Source organism: Cupressus sempervirens, chromosome 3, assembly GCF_028749045.1.
Source record: "Cupressus sempervirens isolate cs-2001-9-10 chromosome 3, ASM2874904v1, whole genome shotgun sequence".
In the NCBI taxonomy this organism is placed as follows: Eukaryota; Viridiplantae; Streptophyta; class Pinopsida; order Cupressales; family Cupressaceae; genus Cupressus; species Cupressus sempervirens.
In genome coordinates this window covers 596,084,370-596,108,156 of record NC_143120.1, presented here as the reverse complement: position 1 = coordinate 596,108,156, position 23,787 = coordinate 596,084,370, and the positions used below count along the sequence as shown (strand labels likewise).

The 23,787-nt window shown below is 36.7% G+C and overlaps 2 long non-coding RNA genes across 2 annotated transcripts; both read left to right on the top strand.

Annotated features, from left to right (window-relative positions):
* Nucleotides 1-14,964: 14,964 nt before the first annotated feature.
* On the top strand, nt 14,965-16,607 carry LOC149568078 (uncharacterized). Its single transcript, XR_016361416.1, has 4 exons — nt 14,965-16,232; nt 16,315-16,383; nt 16,475-16,540; nt 16,602-16,607. It is a non-coding gene; the product is annotated as an uncharacterized LOC149568078 (long non-coding RNA).
* An 18-nt stretch (nt 16,608-16,625) lies between these two features.
* On the top strand, nt 16,626-17,163 carry LOC149568077 (uncharacterized). Its single transcript, XR_016361654.1, has 3 exons — nt 16,626-16,718; nt 16,819-16,884; nt 16,971-17,163. It is a non-coding gene; the product is annotated as an uncharacterized LOC149568077 (long non-coding RNA).
* The last annotated feature ends 6,624 nt before the right edge of the window (nt 17,164-23,787 follow it).

The following is a 23,787-nucleotide window of genomic DNA, read 5'->3' as shown; positions in this document are numbered from 1 at the left end:
TTTGCAACGACTTAATTTTTTTGGAAACTAGACTCCATTCTACACACTTTGAAAAAAAAAAAGTTTTGATTTTAGATTATTTTTCAATTATTTCTAAGGGGAGCACACAGATATTTAACATTTTTGGGATGTGTCTAGTTAAAAAATTCATTAAAAAAAATACACATTATAAAATTACTCGAAAAATCTGGGATAAACTACATAGTGTTAAGTAACTTTTGACCAGAGTGATTAAAGAATTTCAAAAAAAAGTTAAAATTTCAGGGGGGCCACACTTTGTATTGTGTTATGTTTTTTTGGAATAAACAGTACCACTTTTTGTGGCTCCCTTTTTTGAAGACCTAAAACTAAACCATTTAAAAAAAATATTAGTAGTTTAGAAACTAGATTCAAAGGACTATGACTCTTTTTTTTTCTCATATCTTAAAATTTTGAGTATAACTATCTTCAAATTCTTGTTGAAGTTTAGAAATTGTTGATTTCAAGAAGAAAGTGTCCACTTATACTCCCCTTTTGGCACCACAACTTGGTGCACTTTAAAAGAGAGGAAATTTATCTTGTTCAACCTAAAGATTTTGTTAAACATGGAAAAGAGCATTTGGCATGCAAGTTAGAAAAGAGATTACATGGTCTCAAACAAGCGCCAAGGTCATGGTATGAGAAAATTGATAAATTCTTCTTTCAACATAGCTATATTGAATAAAAATGATCCAAATTTGTACATAAAGAATGATGAACATGAGAATGTTGTTTTGATTTCTTTGTATGCGGATGACTTAATGATAACAAAAATTTATATAGAATTGATTGATGCAATCAAGGCAACTCTCTCACAAACATTTGAAATGAAGGATCTTGGAGAAATGCATTATTGCTTAGGAATTGAGGTATGGAAACAAAATGGTAGGACTTTGATTTCTCTAAGTAATTATGAAAAGAAGTTAATCTAAAAGTTTAATATGAAAGATTGTAAAGAAGCATGTACACCATTGGAAAAAAATTTCAAGTTCTCTTGTGGTAGTGACACTTCAGAAGTCAATGGGACATTGTATAGGCAGATGGTGGGAAGTCTTAACTACTTGACTACTAAAAGATCTAATATTTCATATTGTGTCAGCATACTTAGCCAATTCATGGCTAATCCTCTCGAGGTCCATTGGAATGCAATAGAAAGAGTTCTTCGATACCTACAAGGCACCATATCTTTTGACATTGAATATACTAATCATTTGATTATTGAGTCGATAGGTTACTCTGATTCTAATTGGGAAAGAGATCTAGATGATCATAAATCAACAATTGGTTATGCATTCAACATAGGTTTACATGTTATTTCTTGGACAAGCAAGAAGGAACCAACTATTTCTCTTTCATCTACTAAAGCTGAGTACAAAGCATTGTGCAGTGCTGCCTATGAAGCAATTTGGCTAAGGAGAAATATTCAAAATATGGGATAAAAGAAAGATGGACCTACTCCAATCAAATGTGACAATCAAAGTATAATCAAGCTTATCATGCAAGATCAAAACACATTGAAACTCACCATCATTTTTTAAGAGAGAGTTCAATTTCAAGAAATGGAGTTGGAATATTACAATGCAAATGATAATATGGTTGATGTATTCACTAAGCCATTGGAAAAAATAAAGTTTGTAAAATGTAGAGATATGTTAGGAGTTCATCTTAATTCCCTTTTTGATTAAGGGGGGGTGTTGAAATAAATCAAGTAATGAGTTATAGTTTGAGTTCTAATAGGAGTCTATAAAGAACTGGTGATCTGTTCATAGTTATAGTTTGTTGTCAACAATTCTAGTCTGTTGTCAATATAACTTAGTTTTTTGTTAATTAGTCATAGCTAGATGTAGAGTTTGTTTCTAATTTTATAGGAGAGTAGTTGGTTGTAGTTTGTGTATAAATATGCATTGCTTATGTTGTTTTCAATAGACAAAATCAGTGAGCTCTTCATTTACTCTATTTTATGCTTTGTATTCTTTTTGTTCTATTTTCTAATTGTATGTACCCCTAATATCAAGATTATGTGACCACAGTACTATAGATCATTTGAATTTCACATTGATGAAACTTTTCATTCTTGGTTTCTATTAGTAGTTGACTTAGTATGTGTTTATGCAACTATTTCTTGTCTTCGCATTTTTAGACATACATTTGTGCAATTAAACTCATCTTGGACATACAAAAATATTTTAGAGTAGGAATATCACAAAACCCTCAAATTCAACCACTAAAATCAAATTATAAGCCAAGATACAAGAGAATATGAAAATGAACAATAATTAATAAAATAGTAGATATTAATGGAAAGTAAGAAGGGAGGACTCATATAGATAATCAACCATTAAGTAAAATGATACAAGACCAAGAAAATAATCTAAAACACGAGTTTAAGGAAAACACTATCACAAGGAACCAAAAAGTAAAAGAACCAAAAAACTAAAACTATCAAAGAAAGAAACAAAAATAAAAGAAAATATTAAGGTCATAATGAGTGATAGAAAATCATTGACTAAGCAAAGAAAATTAAACAAAATAAAATTAAAAGATATAAATTCAAGCAAGACGAAAATAATAAAACACAGTTAAAAGGGGTCAAGAAGAGAGCAAGAATTAATATTACACAATAAACTAAAGAAGGAAAATAAATGAGAAGAAAATAAACAATAAATTAAGAGGAAAGATCAACAATAAAATATGAATAAATTTGAAATATATGAAAATGAAAAACTAGAAGAAAGAGTGGAATACCCAGTGTCTGATACTATAAGAATTGGGACTGATTCTTGTTGCAGGAGACTTGTCTTTACCTCGAATACCTTTCTCTTAAAACCTAGTATAATGAGCTGATATGTTGGTGCACATATAGACCTGCACTTAAAAAATTTAAATTTGGATTTCCCTTGATTTATGAACCTCATTGAACTGAGTTCATATGGTCTAGTTAATTCACATCATACCTAGTTTGGTTCAAGAACAGACCTTGAACCACTTTGAACCAACTTAAACTAGTACAAACAGGTTCAAGAGGTTCATCAAGTTTAAATATGGCTAGGTTCAATGTAGAGGTAAGGTGATTTGGGGATCGAGTTTGAAGGCCAATTTAATTGGTTCAATTTGATACAATTGGTGCAAGTAGGTTCATAGGTTCGGTATAGTAGTTTGAATCCATGATCAATTTTCAGAGGTTCAAAGGTGCTAGTAACTTAGTGCAAGATGGTTTAGAATAGTTAAATGGGGTTTGATGGGTTCGTTTGTGCTCAGTTAATTCACATACTTTGATAAATGGACTCAAATGCACCACAATAACTTGGTCCCTACATATTCATAGCTCTAAAGGATCAATACGGTGACTTAAAATGAAAGGATAATAGGGGAGTAGCCATACCAAGCATTGTGAATTAGGCTTGAGTTAGAATCAATGCACCAAATGAAGGGTAAGAAATTCATATCAAGTTTCCTATGTTTTGAGCAGTGAAAGGTGACATATCTATCATAGTGATCTGGGGGATCTTTCTATGGGATTCAAAAATGCCAATAATTCTATGATTGATTTGATGATTCTTGTTGATTCTTCATTAAAAAAGACACTCAGGTGTATCTCAATTGATTCAAAGGTTCTGAATTAGGAATACTTTTCAAGTCAGTCCTAAGGGCAAGATAATAGGATTAAAAGATCTCCAAATAGATGTAAGCCACACATTTGTCTGATGAGCTATAATTATCACAACCCTTTCTCTAACAAATATCAAATATCATTTTCTCAATCCACAAAAGAAAAGCACAAACTCTTTTATCAATTTGGAATGAAAATGTGATAGGTCAAGATGCATTATAGCATTAGCCTAGAATAGGGCCTATACACGATGACTTGGTAGCAAAAATATCAGCTATCTTCGGGTAAATAATGTTGACAGATATATGATTCTATTCATAAAGTTAATTTATAAGTTGCCCAATGTCTGGAAGTGCACCTTCTATATGTCTCATCAGGATGTTAAATGTTACAAACTTCCATTTTGTAATTGAAAAGCTCGGTAGTTGCAAATGATTTACCGACATGATTTCTAATTGGCATGATGGACGAGCTCAGGCCAAACATTTTGATGACTAGGCAAGCTGTCAATTTGATTTCCCAAAAGGAAATGATATGCATTACCTCAAGCATTGTGGATAGGGTAGATCATCATGAAGGCTCAAAGTGCCATTGGAAATGGAAGGTTTAAACCATGAGCTGATCATTTTCCATTAATGAATTTGTTTGGGTTCATTTGAATTGAGGCTCTTATTTGATTTCCAATTGTATGACTATGGGTGCATGGAATGATAGCAATCAAAGTGACTGACAAAATGCACTTGCCAAGTTTAGCGACAATTTCACCTATTGATGCCCGATAAACATACTTACACCACAGGTATATTTAGCAGGGGTACATTGGCGTATGAAATGCATAATTATTCCATTTGATCATGTCGTTAGACATGAGACATTTAGTGATTGGGTCACAATCAATAGAGTGCTAACCATGCAAACAAGCTGCTCACTACTAGAGACAAGGAGATTTCTATGAATTGTTTGAAAAAAATGGCCATAGAGATATCTATGGTTGGAACAAGGAGGCAATTACATATGTTCTTTCTAAGAACCTATCCTATCAAGAATGCTAGTAACCTATTAAGATTACAAGAAGCATGTGAAAGCTACCTTGTTAGAGGATTTACAACTCCTTATAGGAGGTACCTTGTTAGAGGATTTACAAATGTTTACAATATAAGCATGACTAGTCAATGGTTACATATAGTTGCAATGGTAAGAAATCACACTAAATGGATGATCTAGAAATGACATAACTTGCCTTATAGATCATTTGTTTAATGCTTGAAGAACCTCTGACCTCTTCCCTCTATTTTGGCCCCCCCTATGATTAGCTTTCTGTCACCTTTCACTCTCACCTATTCCTTTTTGCATCCAAGAAACTTTTCTATTGCTCGAATCCTTTGCTCTACAACTTTGATCTACTGACTTTATGTATTTTGCTTCCTTTTCTATTAGTTGCTAGTCAATGGAAACACTTAATATGTGATGCCAAAATGGTAGTCATCACTTGTCTCTGATCATCATGCCAATAGTCTGAATGGTTCAACAATCTCCCCCTTTGGTATTAATGAAATTTTTTTTTACCTTTTTGGAAAAACTTTTATCCTTAGCTTTATCTCCTTTTCCTCTAATCACTCAGACTACACCGATGGATGTATTCATGCTGGTGTGGACTTAGTTGAAAATCAATGAGACTCCCCCTAAGAGTAGTTTCGATTTCCTTTGCATCTTTCGTGACGCCTTTGATATTTTTCTCCTTTCTGCTCTCTGCTCCCCCTTTCCTTCTTTGCATTATTTTCTATTCTACTTTCAACTTCTCCCTTTTCACTATTCTCCCCTTTACATTCTATTTCTCTAGTCGTTTCCCCCTTATATTTTGCTTTATGTTCTCCCTTTTTTTGTCAACAATGAGAATGGATAAATTAGTTTCTACAACCTATTAAATATATCTTTATAGAGAGTGTGAACAATGTTGAGTTGTTGCTTCCAAGACTCTTTCAACTTATTTAGAGCTAGTGTCTCACTTTGAATATCGGTCATCTTCACTTATGTCCCATCCAATGTCTTGACATGTGGCTTTTCGATCAACTTCTCCTCTTCTTTCAGGTTCTCTTGAATAATTCCCCAAATAGTGACAGGGAACATTGTACTTTTAAGAGCTTAAGAGCTCTTTTATCCTATTTATCTCTCAACCAGTTTACATGTGAATGGTTTATTGAACCTTTGTTGTATATGTTGATGTCATACCAGTGAGGGGATCAAAACACTTGATGAATTGTTAAAGCTCTTGTTGGGTTGCCCCTTGCTTATGTTCAAAATTGCCTATAAAGGTACTCGGGTCATACACCTTTTGTAGCAGAGAATATTACCTTTTAGAGCTATAGCAGTGTCCTCTTTAACTTGTGCTAGAGGAACCTTTTTGTTGTCAATTTGTTCAATTAGGTTTTTCAGTCTCCTTTGTTCAACTTCTACATCCTGTTTATGTAGTTCCCCTTCATCTTCTGAGCTTGACGATGATATTGAGGATGTTGCCTATGGACTCTTTCCCTTTTTCTTCTTTACAAGTTGTTCTTGCAAGCTCAAATTCCTCTTAGATGGCTTTTTCTTCCTTACACTACATTTTCCTCTAGACATGCTTTCTAACATTTTGGATTTGGTCAGTGTCCCCACTTTCTCAAAGGGTTTTTCTTTCTCTTGTTTCTCTTCCTAATCCGGTACTAGGGTCTTCTTTTTTTTCAGGGTCTTCTCTTTCTTAGGTGTTTCCCCCTTTTCTAGTGTTTTCTCCTTTGAGGGTGTTTTCTCCCATTGTGATGTCCTCTCTCTTTCAAGAGCTTTCTCGTTTTCTTGTATTCCTTCTTTTTTTGGAGTTTTCTCCTTTGGTGGCATTTCTTCCTTAGGCCATTTTTCCTTCTCTAGAGTTTTCTCCTCCTGTGTAGTCTTTCCATATGGTGTGGCCTCCTTACCTAGGATGTCCTCTCTGATAGGTGTTGCATCTTTCTCTAGTATCTTCTCTTCCCCCCCTTCCCCCCCCCCCGCCCCTCTTATGCCTTCTCCTTTTGTTCTTTTGGTGCTTTCTCCTTTTTTATTTTTTCAAGTTTTTGGTCATTTTCTTGTCTCATGGGTGACTTCTCTTTCACAATTTTCTCATGTATTTTCCTTGGGTTCCTTAGTTGACTTTTCCTTCTCTATCTTCTCCATTTATCTTCTTTTATTGGTGATGCTTGTGTCTCTAATTCCTTCTCCTTCACTGGTGTATCCTCCTTTTAAAGAGTTTTCTCTTCTAATAGATTGGGTTGGCTTTAGTCCTTTATGATGTAAGTGGTTTAAATGCTACAAGCATCTCAGCTATTTCTTCTACATGCCCTTCTTGGTCTTTAATTGACCATGATCCACCTTTGGATTTCTTCTTCGTTTCTTTGGGCACTATGCCTTTCTCTTTTGGGTTTGTATGATGAGAGAATTGTGCTTTTGATTCTTCATCCTATTTCTTCTTGCTAAATTTCAGTAATTATTTAGCTAGTGTGTTCCATTTCTTGACTACATAATCAAATGTTTATTTTTCTTCACTTGTAGTCACTTGGGCCACATTTTCCTAAATTGGAAAATCTTGGTTGTATGCATGCATTTATTAGTTTAATTATTTCTTGCTTAGTGTATTCTAGCCTCATTTGTGCAAGTGTGTCATCGAGTATCTTTTTCAGTTTAATGACCCCTTCAGACCATTTCGTGAATACAATATGAAAAAATTATTTTTTGAGAAACACAACACTTTTGGTCAACTTCTCATTTTCAACCATGAGATTTATTATGACCTCTTCAAATTCATCCAACCCACTTTGATCTTCAAGCTGATATACGAGTTCTTGACTTTCACTAAATGCACCAATTTCTTTCTCTTGTTCAAGGAAGTCCTTAGTTTATCCTTTAGGTTGTCAATAACAGTGAGAGCTTCATCCAATTTTCTCTAAAGCTTGAATGCTTCTAGTAGATCTTCCATCAAGTTGTTATGCTCATTTCTCTTTGGGGCTTTGATTTGATACCAATTGTTGTCCCAAATTGGTATTGACAAGGGTGTGGGGGAGTGTTAGTCAATACAACCTTTAAACTAGTTGGTTGAGCTAATACTTCAAATGACTTGCATATTAGTAACCTTAATAGTAAAGTAATGATAAAAGCTATAAAAACCCCAACCAGTTATAACTTCGACAAACACCAAATTTTTCAACTTATTCAAAAAAAACTTTGCATACACAACTTCAATTGATATCAGAATAATGATACACAATGAATGAACATATCCTCTTTATTCATTGCATAAATAGTACTTATTAAACACCCATACAATGAGATGTAAAATGTAATAGTGAACCTGGAAAAGTATAAAACTTCTCGACCAATTGTAGCCTAAGATGTAATGCTACAACAATCCCAAAATGATGCCCAATAATAGAAGATTAAGTGGTCACTAGATGCAGATTTAAGATACCATTGAAGTAGATCAAAGTCACTACTTATAGTAGGCCATTGAAGCATCTAACATGGCTGAAATACCATGCCCAAATTCAGATCCGAATACTGCCCAAACCAAGGAAATGTGTACAGCCCAATAGGGAAATCCTATTCACCTTATATATGTAGATTGAACCACATTGAAAGCTTGCCCAAATGTGCAACAATTTGACAATTAATGGAAAGGATTTGAAATACCATGCCCAAATTCAGATTCGAATACCGCCCAAACCAAGGAAATGTGTACAGCCCAATAGGGAAATCCTATTCGCCTTATATATGAAGATTGAACCACATTGAAAGCTTGCCCAAATGTGCAACAATTTGACAATTAATGGCAAGGATTTGATTTCCAAACATAGAACAAAAATCATGCCAATCAGAAAGGATATTAGGCATTTGTAATTGTAGATAACATTCACACTGATCCAAGAATGATGGATGCCAAACTTCAATGAGATCAAACTCCCAGATGCAAAAAAATAAGAATCATCACAAACTTCTAGTGCAATAGTTGTGTTTTAAGCTACAATCAGAGCAGAAATGGAAGACTCCCAAATTGATTCACAAGACTCAAATTCCAAAACTACTATACCTCAGCAGTAGGTTGGAAGATTATCAGCTCCAACAATTAATCTTCTCCTTAGCTATAGTAAAACAATAAGAGAAATTAGCAAATAGTTTTACCTCAGCAATTATTTGCAAAGCAATCCCACAATTAAATCTCAAATTTGAGTCTACAATACTTTAGTTGTAGATCCAATGAAACAACCTAGAATTTAGACCCTTATACTGCAGCAAGGGCATGAAAATTATAACTCAAAAAAAGCCACAAAGGCTACAAAAGCAAATATATATTCAAGCATACTTTTTCCAATGAAATGAGCTTGTATTTATAACCTCCATATTCCCTTTTGTTGCCAAAATGCAACTTCACTCAAGAAGCTTCACCACACAACATTAATTAGAAACTTCCACTAGATTCTCTCACTTGACTTTTCTTAACTAAATAATAAATGACACTTTCCAATGATAACTCAACTCTCAACTTAAGTTAAATTATAAAGTTAAATTATAAAGTTAAATTATAACTTTATAATAAGCAATTTAATAATTATTAATAATTTGGCCACTAAAAATATAATAACTCCCAAAATACTCATCATTTAAATATGTCATTTGAAACAGGAGTCATACCTATTATTTCTCCATGTGACCAAATGTACTTTTCAAAAATAGAATGGGTCCATCTCGATCAACACCAACTTACCAAAAATAGTAAGTACACAAAACTAAGCCTAAACGAAGTCCGATATGAGCCAAATGAAGACCACCCTGTAGCTTACTGAGATGTGGAGAAGACGAGACTCTCCCAAGCCAAGCCACTACCACAGAAGACCCTCTATCCATAATAATTAGCCTACAAGGATCGCAATAATAGGCTAATCCCTGAAACTCTGATGCCGACAAAATTGGGGACATTACAAAAGCACCAAAATAAAACCATACAAGCTTACACAGGAAAGCATATATCAATAATAGATAGATTTTTGTACGTGAAAGCCATTAGTGAGATGATGACAACCTTGTTAAAAGCTACAACTATTCCTTCTCAGAAATCATCCTATCAAGAATGCCAGTGATATAGTTGCAATGGTAAGAAAACACACTAAATGGATGATGTAAGAAATGACACAACTTGCCTTGTAGATCTATTATTCAATGCTTAAAGGTCCTCTAACATCTTTCCTTTACTTTTGGTCTACCCAATGATTAGATTTGTGTCTCTTTTCACTCTCGCATGTACCTTTATGCCTCAAGCCTATCTACTATTTGGTTCCTCTTCTCTGCAACTTCTCTTCAACACTGTATGTCCAAAATAACATCAACCACATACATTTTGAGTGTAACATTTTCATTTTTACACCACATCTTTTGGTTTCCAAAACCTTATTTAAAAATCCCACTCATATGCTGAATTCAAAATTTTAATTGCACATACATGTAAGTCACATAACATCCATCACTACCTACACATAGGTACCTAGACTAGTAGGCTTGCCAGTCTACCTAGAGTCCTACATTACATAGTTCTCAACCTTTTTCTTCTACGAAGACTTTGCGTTGGATACCTCTGACATCACCTTCCACAACTGTCTTTCTGTCATGTCCTCCTGCTTCCTTTGCTACCGGTTGCCAATCAATGACAACACTTAATGTGCGATGCCAAAATGGTAGTCATCACCTATCTTCGATCATCGTGCCAATTATTTGAATGGTCCAACATTATGACTTCATCACCATTATGAAATTTTGTATCTCTTCTCTTTTGATCTTCCCTAGTCTTGTATTAAATTATATTCATCTTATTAATATTTTTTTTTACCCCTTCATGTAAAATCTTGAAGTGTTCCATGAAGTCTTCAATTTTATAACTACTTTTTCCTCTATTGTCCAATATCCTTAATTCTGAAGCATTTCTAGTATTGCTTCCATACCTAATCTGGTTGATTTACCAATGCTCCTATTGGGAGAATTATTGTATGTAAATATTGTCATTCATATATGATTTTAGTGATAGAAGTATATGACATGATCATGAAGACTTTACAAACGTAAATGGTTGAACAATAATTTTTGTTTGATCTTATCATGGTAACAATTGTACTTATTCTCGCACATTAGCCTTATAACTAGTCAACTTTTCCCCAACACAGTAGGCATTGAATTGATTTACCAAGTATCTACCCCTAATCTCAAGATTATGTGACCACAATACAATATAGATTGTTTGAATTTCACATTGATGAAACTTGTCATTCTTGGTTGCTATTAATAGTTGACTTAGTATGTGTTTATGCAGCTATTTATTGTGTCGTTGAATTTTGACACATACATGTGTGCAATTAAACTCATCTTGGACATCCAAAACTATTTTAAAGAGCAATATCACAAAACCCTCGAATTCAACCACTAAAATCAATTTATAAGCCAAGATACAAGAGAACATGAAAATGAACAATAATTTAAAAACTAATAGAGATTAATGGAAAGTAAAAAGGGAGGACTAATATAGATAATCAACCATTAAGTAAAAAGATACAAGACCAAGAAAATAATCTAAAGCAAGAGAATAAGGAAAACAATATCACAAGGAACCAAAAAATAAAAGAACCAAATGACTAAACCAAACTATCAAAGAAAGAAACAAAAAGAAAAGAAAACATTAAGGTCATAATAAGTGATAGAAAATTATTGACTAAGCAAAGAAAATTAAACAAAATTAAATTAAAAACTAGAAATTCAAGCAAAGAACAAGAATTAATAAGACACAATAAACTAAAGAAGGAAAAAAAAATGAGGAGGAAATAAAAGAAACAAACAAACAATAATTTAAGAAGAAAGTTCAACAATAAAATATGAATAAATTTGAAATATATAAAAATGAAAAACTAGAAGAGAGAGTGGAATGTCTGGTGTCTGATCCTATAAGAATTGGGACTGATTTTTGTTGCAGGAAACTTGTCTTTACGTCGAATACCTTTCTCTCAAAACGTAATATAATGAATTGATACGCTGGTGCACATATAGACCTGCACCTAAAAATTTTAAATTTGGATTTCCCCTTGATTCCCAAGCCTCATTGAACTGAGTTCGTATGGTCTAGTTACCTAGTTTGTTTCAAGAACAGATCTCACACCACTTTGAACCAGTTTCAAACAAGTACAAACAGGTTCAAGAGGTTCGTCAAGTTCAAATATGGCCAGGTTCAATGCAGAGAGGTAAGGTGATTTGGAGATCGAGTTCAAAGGCAATTTAAGTGGTTCAAGTTGGTACAATTGGTGCAAGCAGGTTCACAGGTTCGGTATAGCTGTTCGAATCAATGATCATTTTCAGAGGTTCAAAGGTGCTGGTAACTCGGTGCAAGATGGTTCAGAAGAGTTCAATGGAGTCTCGTGGGTTTGTGCTCAGCTAATTCGCATAGTTTAATAAATGGACTCGAATGCACTATAATAACTCGGTTCCTACATATTCATAGCTTGGAAGGATCAAGATGGTGAATTAGAATGAAAGGATAATAGGGGAGCAGACATACCAAGCATTGTGAATTAGGCTTGAGTTAGAATCAATGCACCAAATGAAGGGTAAGGAATTCATATCAAGTTTCCTCTATTTTGAGCAGTGAAAGGCGGCATATCTATCATAGTGATCTGGGGGATCTTTCTATGGGATCAAAAATTCCAATAATTCTATGATTGTAAAATTTAATGATTCTTGAAAAGAAGAGTTGATTCTTCATTAAAAAAAGATACTCATGTGTATCTCAATTGATTCAGAGGTTCTCACTTAGGAGGACTTCTCAAGTCAGTCCCGAGGGCAGGATAATAGGATTAAAAGATCTCCAAATAGGTTTAAGAAACACATTTGTCCGGCGAGCTATAATTATCAGAACCCTATCTCTAACAAACATCAGATACCGTTTTCTCATTCCACAGAAGAGAAGCACACACTCTTTTATCAATTTGGTACGAAAATGTGATAGGTCAAGATGCATTATAGCATTAGCCTGGAATCGAGCCCATACAAGATGACTTGGTAGCAGAAATATCAGCTACCTTGGGTAACCTGGGTTCGATAATGTCGACAGGTATATGATTTTGTTCATAAGGTTGATTTATAAGTTGCCCAATGTCTGGAAGTACACCTTCTATATGTCCCATCGGGATGTTAAACGTCACAAATTTCCATTATGTGATTGAAAAGCCCGGTAGCTTTAAATGATTTACCCACATGATTTCTAATTGGCATGATGAATGAGCCCCGGCCAAACATTTCGATGACTAGGCAAGCTGTCAATTTGATTTACCAAAACGAAATGATATGCATTACCTCAAGCATTGTCGACAGGGTAGATCATCATGAAGACTCGAAGTGCCATTGGAAATGGAAAGTTTAAACCAAGAGCTGATCATTTTCCACTAACGAATTTGTTTGGGTTCATTTGAAGGGAGGTTCTTATTCAGTTGCCAATTGCATGACTATGGACACATGGAATGATAGCAATCAAAGTGATTGACAAAATGCACCTGCCAAGTTCAGCGACAATTTCACCCACTGATGCCCGATAAACATACTTATACCACATGCATATTTAGCAAGGGAATGTCGGCGTATGAAATGCATAATTAGTCCATCTCACCATGTAGTCAGACAGTGGTCGGGTTGCAATCAATGGAATACTAACCATGCACGCAAGCTGCTCACTGCTGGAGACAAGCGGATTGCCGCGAACTGTTTGACAAAATGCCGATAGAGATATCTACGGTTGAAACAGAGAGGTCAGATTTGCATGGGCAGAGATGTCATGTACGATCGAAAAGCATTTGATACCGAACGGTGGTTCGAAAAAATGTGTAGACGGGAACAAGATTATATAAGGCACTGGTTTGAATGAAGAGAAAGTTCGATTAAAATATGTATCATCGGGATCCTTCACTATACGAACCCGTTCCAAGTCAAACAGGCAATATCCCTGTTTGTGATCTGTCATAGAGGAGACATGGTCACACGGTTAATAGTTGGCATCGGGACACATAAATATCAGAAAAAGCCCAATTGAGTTTTGGTGACACAGAGAAGATATATGTCATAATGAGACATGGTAATAGATATTCTTATCAAAGCGGCAAGTATATGTGACCGGACATAGAGATTGCCTATGAACTATCAATCGTTCAACCAAATACACCTGTGCGAAGATTAGAGTCTGGTGAAAGGAGTCAAAGGGTGGAAAGCACATTAATGCAGAAGGGCGCTCCGCATGCACTGATGAATTAAACCAGATGGAAGTATGTAGATAGGGGAAAGAACATGACAAATCATTTGCTCTTAACACATGAACGTACAGGTGGCAACATCTTAGTTATAGTCTAAAACCTTGTTTAAATTACAGTGTTGCCACATGTTAATTACATACGTCTCTAATTGTTTGAGATTAAATGTTATATAACAATGTGCAGAGTATGAAAGAAAAGTGAGTCTCCCACGAGGGGAAAAGAGGAAAGTATTCATAAAGCTTATATTAAAAAACTTTGGTAAAACTATTACTAGATGATAAATATGCATTCGAGAGATGAAGTAGGGGTTACTTTGTGCTGTAGGAGGGAGGTTGATTTTCTGTTTGTAATGCAGGGAGGAAAGAGTGTGTTTTTTTAATTCTAAATTTTAATTTGTGAGTGTAGAGGCAAGAATATCTTTCTAATCTTCTTATATATTTAGAGAAGGTAAATAAAAATATTTGTATTTTAGATCTTTGAGTCTGAATTCTTGTTTTCTTATTGATATTAAGCTTTGAATTAATTCAGTTCCTTCTTACAGTCATTTATTCTTAATTATGAATTTGTTTATCATTTAGTCTTTGAATCAAAGTTATTCATATATTTGGAAGAATTGATGTGTATTTCTCTCTTTGGTTTTCTCTCTATCTTAGTTGTTTGTCTTTTTTCGCATCTATTTCGTACTTATGGGTAGGTATTTTTGTGCTTTCTGGTTAAAAGCATCTATGTTTGTAGTGTAGTGGATTCATTGGAATCTCACACAGGGAGTTGTACCCTATAAAATTCAAAGGAAGATTATCAATCTCATGATAATCTATCCAACTTTTAGCAATGATTGCACTTCAATATGGGTGTCAGGAGTAATTTTGTATTGATTTTTCCAAAGTGTGAATCTATTAACTAATATGAGGGCATATGCACTGAGTTGTGGTGCCAAAAAGGTGACAAGGAAATTTGTTTTTCCTATTTTAAAAAGCGCGTACGCGCTTTAAAAAAATAAAAAGTATATATGATGGGCTGCAAACCTGCAGCCCATCATTTTCATCAACATTTTCTTCTAATCCTATAGCGAGCAGTGCGTACGTGAGTTGAAGACTCAACATTTGCACCACCATTTGCCAAAATGCCTCCTCGTCGACGAAATCCAAGACCACAAGCACACCCACGACGACGTCGTAAGTGATATAAACCTAACTTTGCATTGTTTGATATATTTTTCATATTGTTTTGTAAGTTTTTTATATTCTTTTGTAGGGTTTTTACAAATTTCATTTAGATTTATTTATTTATTTGAATTTCAATTGATTTTTTATCAAGAAATGTTCATAATCAACCATAAAATCCACAAGAACATCAAAACCCTCAAGAACCCCAAAACCAAAACCCTCCTCAAGAAGAAGAACAAATTCCACAACCCGAACCAATTGCAAGACCTCCACCAGGCACACGAGAAAATATAAGAAATGAAATAGAGAGAGGCAAAACTGAATTAGAAGGAATCATTGCTCGGTTGAAAGAATCCGAACAAACCAATCCAATGAGGGCTCAATTGGCATCATCCCTCGAATTCATTAACACTCAGATAGCCTCAGTTAGTGGTCAGTTAGATATTTGGCGGGCTAAGAGGGATGAACAAAAAAGATTTTATGCAAATAAATTGTCATATGAAGATGTTAGAAAAAAGGAAATACCAAAAGGTAGTATATGTGCATTATTTAGAAAATTCGGTGAGCAAAATACTGTTAGAGAGGGTACTAAACGATTCCCCATCCATTGGTGCATACATGATGCTATTAGAAATAATTTTTGGGATAGATGGTGGATGGTTTTTGATGCCCCTCCTTGCAACAATCATGAGGTCCCCATGTATTTTTTAAAGAAATTATATTGTGAGTTTGTCCTTGGGGAGATCCCCAATTATTTTGATATGTTAGACTCCTAGGGTAGAGGTGGGGGGTCATCATTTGAGAGGTCAGGAGCACGTCGTGACCCTAATGTAGTTAGGGCAGCCGTGGTCCATCCACAGCGCGAGCATGTGATTATTCCTTCAGTTGTGAAGGAACATGTAGAGGCCAGCACTCTAGGGACCATTAATGCTTTGACGCCTCATCCATTCCACGAGCCCATTAGTTGAGGGGGAGCCTTCTATACGTCGTGGTCACATGTGCACTTCATGCGGATCCCTATGCACATTTGGCACTCATGTCGGAGATGGTGCAGATGATGGGCTTGTCACTGATCAATTCCTGAACGAGACATTTGGCATTGATACACAGGTAAATTACTAATTTGATCACATTTCATACGTATAGTGAATGATTAATTAATTAAGATTTATTGACATTGTTCAAAATTTAGGGTCAAAGTGTTCCTGGGCCTAGCAGCGATCCTCCAGGCCCATTTTTTGTCCCTTCGACGAGTCTTGAGGTATGTATCAATTTAATCATTTTAATTAATACATATATTTATTACGTAATCATATTAAGGATTGACCAAAAAAAGTATGCATGTGCATCAGTTCTCCACAGGACCCTCAACCTTTACCATAGACGCAGAGCAGAGACATCATACGAGCTTCACACAGGTACAGTTGTTTCATGTTAATTTAATTCATTTGATTATATTTATTCCATGTTTCATGTTAGATATAATGTGTATTGTATGACATGCAGCTCATGATGTCGGACACACATCCTCATCTGCGATAGTCTGTTGATAGTGGAGTGGCCACAGCTGTGGCTAGCTCACAGCCACTGACGGAGGTATGAAATAATTTTCTTCATTTTAGTTGTTTTTTATAATAGTTAATCTCAAAATTTTTAATGTTATTTATAAGTGATTATATTTATTGAATTGTTGTAGGGTCTTGTCACGCTTGATCGTCCACGAGCATTTGAGGTGGACTTACAGAGTGACTATTTGTTGGCGGTAAGAAAATAATTGATTTTGTGAGTACATATATTTGATTTCAATGTATAATAAATATTGATTCATATCTACTTTCTTTGTATCAGTTGGACCTGGAGAAGAGCCTCAACAAGAGGTCAAGTGAGCGTGTCAGGAGGGCCCCGTCATCTCCACTGTCTCCCTCCACACGACGGCAGAGGATGTCAAGAGACTTGTTTCCTTCCCCACGTGGGAAGGAAAAGATGTAGTTGAGATATTTGATACATATATATAGAGACTTGTTTCCTTCCCCATGTATATATATAGGCATCTGAGAGACATATTCGATACACATTTGATGTACATATGACATTCTATATTTGATGTATGACATTATTGGTTAATATATGATATGTTTGTTCATATACGACATTATTGGTTATCATAATATATTATGTGTTTGTTAATGTATATGACATTATTGGTTATCATTTTATATTATATGTTTGTTCATGTATGACATTAAATTAGATATGTTTGTGTATGACATTAAATTAGATATGTGCATGTATGAAATTAAATTCAATTGCTAGAGAGTTGCCATTATGTCTACCAACTAGTAGATGTTCTTTTTTGCTTTATTAGTATTTCTCAAAAACTGCAAAGAAGCTGTTTCTGGTGAATAGTTGTAAACAATTGTGATCATCGACTTCATGTACTCATGGCTTTGGCTGCAAACACTTGTAACTTTGGCTATAAGCATCCATGGCTTTGGCTATGTGCACTAGTGGCTTTGGCTGTGAGCATTTATGGCTTTGGTTGTAGGCACAATATAGCCTTGGCTGTAGGTTGTCTTTCTTGCTGCATGTCGAAGTTACCTTCAAGAATATCATTAGTCTAAGATCATTACAATTAAAATACTATGACATAATACATTGGAAATAATAGTCTTTAACCCATTACTTTATTTGTTAAAACATCATGTAGTATCTACTGTAGTCCTTCTACTCAAACATGTTTTCAAAAATACTTAGTATGGCAAAGAAATGTCTATGGAAAGCTTGTCAAATAGGATATTGAAGAACTAAATGTGGATAGTCATTAGTACCCATCAATAAGAACACGGACATCTTTCACAAGCAAGCCATATGACATTAGCAAGTAATTTATAAATTTCCTTTGCAAATAACTAGAAGATGCTATGAATCTTAATACAGAGTTAATCACAAACTCATTATTCCATCCAAGAAGCATATATCAGCCTAAGCCAATTAACTGACAGGATAAAAATTAATTCAATTTCAACAAAATTTTGAGTATAACAAGCATCTTAGGGATTCTTACAAGAATTAACATGATGTTCACAAGAGCATTACAAGTTCTTGTAATGCTATTTCACATATTGTAATCATATTCAGTTTTGAATGGCCATTTGTGTTACAAGCATAAATGTTCTTTAAGGTCTTTTAATTCTAGACATGAATTTTATTATGAAGTTTTTTTATGACAACCCACTCAATGCATATATTGTTGTTCCACATTATGCTAATTTGACTTTCATTGGTTGATTTGGGTCTAGACATGACGTTATTCACTACCTTTTTTATATATTATTTTTTTGTAGTGAGGTTCTGGCCTGAATGAATGTATTAATCATCGAAGTTGTGAACCTTGGTCGAGATCCTTACAAATATATTTTCAAATTGGATATGAATTCCCTTGAAGATCTTGGTGGCTCATTTATGTCACAATCCTGCAAAACAAACTGAGAATGCAAAAACACACATATATGCCTAAAAACATCAAAATGGTTAGAAAATTCAATATGTATCCTACAACAACAAGTTGTGCGTGTGTGATTTATCTTCACATAAAAAAGTTTACCCATCTCAAAAAATCTTTGACTTATTCGAATTTGAGGATACATACCAATAAATTTTGCAAAAAATTGTGTCTGAGTTGTGTCCAAAAAATGTTTCGCATGTGGCTCGCGATTTTGGCTACCAATCCTCCTTCTTACAACATCTCTTTGATTAGGGTAAACACGTGTGTTATTTTTCCAAAAATCTTCGATCAATGATTTCAAGGCTTCACTAATTTCTTTATCCTTTCGCGGTAGTCTACCGCTAAATGTCCATAACTCATTTTTTGTTGGATCTTCCAATCTCTCACGCCTTAGCATGGCTCTCCTTAGAGTACCTCTACCAATTTTTAATGTTTTGCTTGTCTTTCTCATGAGTCGAGCTTTCTTCATTTGGCTACTTACTATTGTCGATGTAAGTACTCGTCTTGTGATATTACTATCTTTGGTGCGTGATTTAGAACCCACTTTGTCATAAGCATTCATTAGATTCTTTACAATGTTTTTTTTCATTTGAATCATCCATCGTTCTTAGCCCAAGAATCTTCATGATAGGCCTAAATTTTAAATTCCTCATCATTTCAACAAATAATTGGCATTGACCTGTAATATTTAATTCATCAAAAAATAATCTCCACATACGATTAATTTTTTTTGACAAGTACGCTTGCTAATCTTGTCAAGCATTGATTTCAAAATGTTACTATCAATATCAATCAAATATTTTGATCTTCTAAAATGAATTCTAGAAGGTGTTATAATCTCTTCAATTATCTCAACATTTTGAACATCAACATAAGGTTGAGTGTATTGCGTACCTTGAACTGAAGATGATGTGCCTTGGCAATAAAATGCAAAAGATGGAATATCACCTACTTGATGTGTTGATGCTGTGCCTTCAACATGACATGATGGAGTGTGTATATCGTCGGATCTACAAATTGGTGTCTCTTCAACATGAGAGGACGATATGAATTCAACATTGGAAGATAGTGTAGCGGACGATATGACTCCAACATTAGAAGATGGTGTACCTTCACAATTCAATTGTCTTCTTGAGCGTAACAGTCTCATTCGTTCTCTTTGTCTTTCCAATTCTTCATCTTTGTTTCTTGGTACCGGTGGTTCTTGATCCTCTTCGAAAGTCAATTCTTCATTATTTCTTTGCAATTTTCTTTGCTCATGTAGTAATTTTATTTTATCTCTTTTAATTGCCAAATCTCTCTCCCTATCTTCATTTGTTTGATTTTTTGGTTTCTTCCTTGGCATGATGATGATTTCTACATGTCAAATTATTCAAACATTTGAATTACTTAAAATGTGTAAATTACAAATTATTCAAATACATATAAAAATTATAATTATTTGAATGAATACACTATATATATATATATATATATATATATATATATATATATATATATATATATATATATATATATATATATATATATATATATATATAAAACGACTTGTCAAATTTCTAACCATTTTGAAATAACATTTCATTGAAACATACAAATTTCAATGAATTCACTATATATTAAACAACATGTCATTTAATTATAATCAAATTTGTATCTATATATCAACAAACAATATTTAAAATAGATTGCACTAACCTTTTCTATACAAGGAATATTCAAAAAGTCTTCAAATAGTGTATCCAATGATTGAATTTGGTGTTTGCTAGCTTCCAAAAGTGTTTGCCACCTTGAAATAGTGTTTGTTAGCTTGAAATAGTGTTTGCCACCTTGAAAGAGTGTTTGTTGTGTTGAAACCCGTGATTTCTGTCGAGATAACAAAGTGCAAAACAGAAAAAAAGAAGAAAATGAATGAAACGGGCCCCAAAGTTTCTTTTTGACCGTTTTTAGGTGATTTCACATAGTGCGTACACGCTATAGCACGTACGCACTATGTGAGAACACATCACTCTCCACCCTCCCTACTCTCTCTCTCTCTCTCTCTCTCCCTACTCTCTCTCTCTTCCTACTCTCTCTCCCCTCTCCCATCCCCTACACTCCCTCTCTCTCCCCTCTCCCATCCTTTACTCTCTCTCGCTCTCCCTCTCCAACCGCCTACTCTCTCTATCTCTCTCACCCTCTCTCCTCTCCCATCCCCTACTCTTTAGATCTCTCACACACACTTCCATCCTCCCTCTCCCACTTCTTACTCTCTCTCTCTCTCTCTCTCCCCCATCTCCCTACTCTCTCTCACACTCTCACATCTGCTACTCTCTCTCTCCCATCCCCTAAACTCTCTCTTTTACAGATACACACTCCCATCCCCCTCTCTCTCTCCTCTCTCATCCCCTACTCTCTACTCTCTCTCTCCCATCCCCTACTCTCTCTCACACACTCTCTCCCATCCCCTACTCTCACTCTCTCTCTCTCTCCCCCATCCCATTCTCTCTCTCTGCCACCTCCTACTCTCTCTCACACTCTCTCCCATCCCTTACTCTCTCTTACACACACTCCCATCCGCCCCTCTCTCCCATTCGCTGCTCTCTCTCTCTCTCTCTCTCTCTCTCTCTCTCTCTCTCTCTCTCCCCTCTCCCACCACCTACTATCTCTCTCTCTCCCCCTCTACTCTCTCTCTCCCATCCCCTACTCTTACTCTCTCTCTCTCTCTCCAATCCCTAACTCTCTCTCACACTCTCTCCCATCCCCAACTCTCTCTCACACTCTCTCTCATCCTTTCACTCTATCTCTCTCATCTTGTACTCTCTCTCTCTCTCTGCCACCTCCTACTCTCTCTCACACTCTTTCCCATCCTTTCACTCTATCTCTCCCATCTCGTACTCTCTCTTTGCCACCCCCTACTCTCTCTCACACTCTCACACTCTCTCCCATCCCCTACTCTCTCTCTTTCATAGACACACACACACACACACACACTCCCATCCCCCCTCTCTCTTCTCTCCCATCCCCTACTCTCTAGATTTGTCCCATGCACTCCTATCCCCCTCTCTCTATCTCCCTCTCCCTACTCTCTCACACTCTCTCCCATCCCCTACTCTCTCTCTCACACTCTCTCCCATCCCCTACTCTCTCTTACACACACTCCCATCCGCCCCTCTCTCCCATCCGCTACTCTCTCTCTCTCTCTCTCTCTCTCTCTCTCTTGGGCTACTCTCTCTCTCCCCTCTCCCATCCCCTAAACTCTCTCTTTTGCAGATACACACTCCCATCCCCCTCTCTCTCTCCCCTCTCCCATCCCTTACTCTCTAGATTGCTCACACGCACTCCCATCCCTCTCTCTGCTCCTCTCCCACTCCCTCTCCCACCACCTACTATCTCTCTCTCTCTCTCTCAAATTTCTCTCTCTCCCTCTCTACTCTCTCTCTCTCTCTCCCATCCCCTACTCTTACTCTCTCTCTCTCTCCAATCCCCAAATCTCTCTCACACTCTCTCCCATCCCCTACTCTCTCTGACACTCTCTCTCATCCTTTCACTCTGTCTCTCTCATCTCGTACTCTCTCTCTCTGCCACCTCCTACTCTCTCTCACACTCTTTCCCATCCTTTCACTCTGTCTCTCCCATCTCGTACTCTCTCTTTGCCACCCCCTACTCTCTCTCACACTCTCACACTCTCTCCTATCCCCTACTCTCTCTCTCTTTCATAGACTCACACTCCCATCCCCCCTCTCTCTTCTCTCCCATCCCCTACTCTCTAGATTTGTCACACACACTCCCATCCCTCTCTCTCCTCCTCTCCCACTCCCTCTCCCAGGTCACCTACTATCTCTCTTTCTCAAGTTCTCTCTCTCCCTCTCTACTCTCTCTCTCCCATCCCCTACTCTTACTCTCTCTCTCTCCCATTCCCAAATCTCTCTCACACTCTCTCCCATCCCCTACTCTCTGTCACACTCTCTCCCATCCTTTCACTCTGTCTCTCCCATCCCATACTCTCTCTCTCTGTCGCCCCCTACTCTCTCTCTCACTCTCTCCCATCCTTTCACTCTATCTCTCCCATCCTTTCACTTTGTCTCTCCCATCCCGTACTCTCTCTCTGCCACCCCCTACTCTCTCTCACACTCTCACACTCTCTCCCATCCCCTACTCTCTCTCTTTCACAGACACACACACTCTTATCCCCCCACTCTCTTCTCTCCCATCCCCTACTCTCTATGTTTGTCACGCACACTCCCATCCCCTCTATCTCTCTCCCTCTCCCTCTCTTACCGCCTATTAGATCTCTCTCTCTCAAGTTCTCTCTCTCCCTCTCTCCTCTCTCTCTCTCTCTCTCCCATCCCCTACTCTCTCTCACACTCCCATCCCGTAATCTCACTCTCTCTCTCCCATCCCATACGAGCTCTCTCTGCCACCACCTACTCTCTCTCTCACACTCTCTCCCATCCCCTACTCTATCTCTCTTACATACATTCCCATTCCCTCTCTCTCTCCCTCTCCCACTCCCTCTCCCACTGCCTACTTTCTCTCCCCCATCCCCTACTCTCTCTCTCCCCTCTCCCATCCCCTACTCTCTCTCTTTCATAGACACACACTCCCATCCCCCCCTCTCTCTCTCCTCTCTCATCCCCTACTCTCTATATTTGTCACACACACTCCCATCCCCCCTCTCTCTCCCTCTCCCACTCCCTCTTGCACCACCTACTATCTCTCTCTCTCAAGTACTCTCTTTCCCTCTTTACTTTCTCTCTCCCATCCCCTACTCTCACTCTCTCTCTTCCATCCCCCACTCTCTCTCACACTCTCTCCCATCCCCTTCTCTCTCTCTCTCTCTCTCTCTCTCTCTCTTTCTCTCTCTCTCTCTCTCTCACCCCCATCCTGTACAAGCTCTCTCTACCACCCCCTACTCTCTCTCAAACTCTCACACTCTCTCCCATCCCCTACTCTATCTCTCTTATACACATTCCCATTCCCCCCCCCCTCTCTCTCTCACACTCCCTCTCCCATTGCCTACTCTCTCCCGTCCCCAACTCTATGTCTCTTACACACTTCCATTCCCCCTCTCTCTCTCCCTCCCACTCCCTCTCCCATCGCCTACTATCTCTCTCTCTCACTCTCTCCCTCTCTCTCCCATCCCCTACTCTCACTCTCTCTCTTTGTCACCCCTACTCT